Here is a 2,699-nt window from a genome sequence, read left to right on the forward strand (position 1 = left end):
CCGCTCCATTCTCTTTTAGACCCTCTCCGCGGCGGCAGCCAGAATCGTGACTGGTTCGCTCGCTATCGCTGGACTTGGACCCGAGCTCGTCGCCCGTACGTCACTCGTTCTTCCGAGCCGTTGTTCCTGCACAACCGATCGCACTACGGCTGATTCTCTAAATTCGTTCGCATCAAGTCTATCGCGGTCACTTCTTGTAAGGTTCGCATCAACTCTATCGCGGTCATTTTTTATAAGGTCCGCATCGTTTCGCTTTTTGCGATTATTAGAATTGCAACTTTTAGTCAAATGTTTTTAGTGGATAACTTCACACTTTTAATGCTTTTACGCAGATCGCATTTTAATGTCTTTCCATGTTTTAAATGCATACTAGATTGATGACTTGGTTTTTACATCGGATATTTAGTTTTTAGAAATTTATTATCTTTAAACTCCAACTGCGTCATTGTAGATTAATGTGGGAATCGGTTGAATTTGTAACTCTTGCATCACGGTTAGTATCATATTTTAATACATCGAACTATTGAAATCTAATATCGGCTTCGAAATTGGCGAGTTGCTCGAAACTCGACTCGTGAAAGACGAACATGTGGATCTAAGTGCCGCTACTTAACTGTATCCGCAACCATCCTCTCTTCTCCTTCTAGGAGATAAGGCTGTATACATGTAGGTAGATTAAGCGTGTTATTAGTCGTTCCGCGATGCGACTTCACTATGTAAGCTTCGAGATTCTTTGTCTTCCTTCTTTGTACTCTTATTTCTCTGTTCCGATCCCTATCCCTCCTTCTTCCTTCTGAGTTCCCTCTCTATTAGTCATGATTCTCGCGTGGTTAAGGGCGAAGTGTTAGTGTCATTCACGCTGCTAATTCTCGAGACTTTTTGGCTGGTTACAGACTGTGGTTAATTCTTATTTTAAACACAGACGTTGGACACGTTGTTGCGCATTTGCTGCTGAAAGATACGAACACAGAAGTGAGGAATAATGAATACAATGAATATATATGATCCGAGGAGCGCGTAGAATTAAAGGTTGTTATAATTTGTAACTGTAACTGTAATGATTAAACGTTAGTTGGTCTAGATAGAAAGATTCATAGTCATAGTCATTGGCGTTTCTGCTTTTCTTCTGCTCATTGTGGTGCACATGCTATGGTGTACATAGATGTACACAGCGTACAGTGACCCCAGCGTTCTGTGAATTGTCTTCGTCTACTATAAACTTCATCGAGTATGGTACTTGTAACTCTTTATGGGATAACCAGATTCTCTTGATAGTGGTGGATAGGTACGTTCTTTAAGATGTCTGGGAGATAACCTAGATTTTCTATGTTTCGTCGAGATGTTTACGTTTACGGTTATAGTTTGTCGGATTATTTTTGAATAACAGGGGTTTCAGTGTCAACAAAGAAGTTAATTAGGTTAGGTATTCTAAATGTGGTTTCGAAACGACATCTGTCGCAATTCGTATGTAGATCTTAAGAGTTAGACTAGATTTTTAGTATACATAATATAGTGATGAAGGGAATACGATTGGGAAATATAGATTTAGGAAAGTATTTACTCGTAACGAAATTTTTATTTATTTTTATTTGTTTACAGTAATTTTTATTATTTATATGAATGAATGAAAAGAAGCTTTTAGGAATCAAATTGCGCTGCAAGTTAATAACATTGAGGAAGAAATGCTTGTTTATTTTACGATAAACTGTGATTATTTTCTTACAAAATATCATTGAAATTTTTTTAAACAACTGCTAATCATTATTATCTTTAAGCTGACTTATACATTACACAAGTTTCTTGCAAAATTTCCACTCATTCGTTATATTAATGGAAGCACGTTTAAAAGTTTTCCATGTTCATTTGTTAATATGTTATTACATATATCTGTTAAAATAAGCAAGCAAGTCTCACAATACGATAGGTTATAATTGTCCTGGTGAGTTTTTCAATGCAAGATAAAAATCTGTTTTATCAACAAGATAAAGATATGACAGATAGATATTTCCCGCTAATATAAAGCAAATTGTTTACAATGTGTGCCCTTTGATAACATTACTATTATTCATCAGTTACACAGCAATTTTGATTATTTTCCAGAAAAATATTTCTTTTTTAATTCACCAATTTTCGATTTATATATAAATCGTGTGTATTCGTTTTCGAGTTCAATATTTTTCGAAGTCGATTTGTTCCTTTTTTTAGGTTGTGGTTAGTGTGCAGGTTCTAGAGTATTCTGCTGAAAGAATTTATGAGAAATTCTATCAGGTAGCATATAAATTGCATTAAAAACTTCAAACATGTTTTTCTTGAATCTACTTACTTTCTTCAAAACGATTGATATGATTTCGCAAAAACTAATTAGCAGATTAACTTTTAACTATCAGAATTATAAAAACGGTAGTAATATTTCCATATCTTACGAAAGATTAAACGGAAAAGAAATTTTATTTGAAACTCAATATTCCCCTTCAATTGACCGCCATTTTTTTTCTCTTCGATTTCGATAAATCATAAAGGCAGGTTTACAAGAATTGTGTAAATATTTTAGTATAGAAGAAAAAGATTCATGAAAACTGACCATTTTTCGTACACTTTCCAGCAGAAACCCTCTTAAGTGAAAGGAATTGTAAGTACTTTAGATTAATCCCAGCGGCCGGAATATCAATTTCAAATGTCTCCTTTGTAGAAGAGGCTCG

Source organism: Habropoda laboriosa, unplaced genomic scaffold (assembly GCF_001263275.1).
Source record: "Habropoda laboriosa isolate 0110345459 unplaced genomic scaffold, ASM126327v1 scaffold22, whole genome shotgun sequence".
NCBI classification, from domain to species: Eukaryota; Metazoa; Arthropoda; class Insecta; order Hymenoptera; family Apidae; genus Habropoda; species Habropoda laboriosa.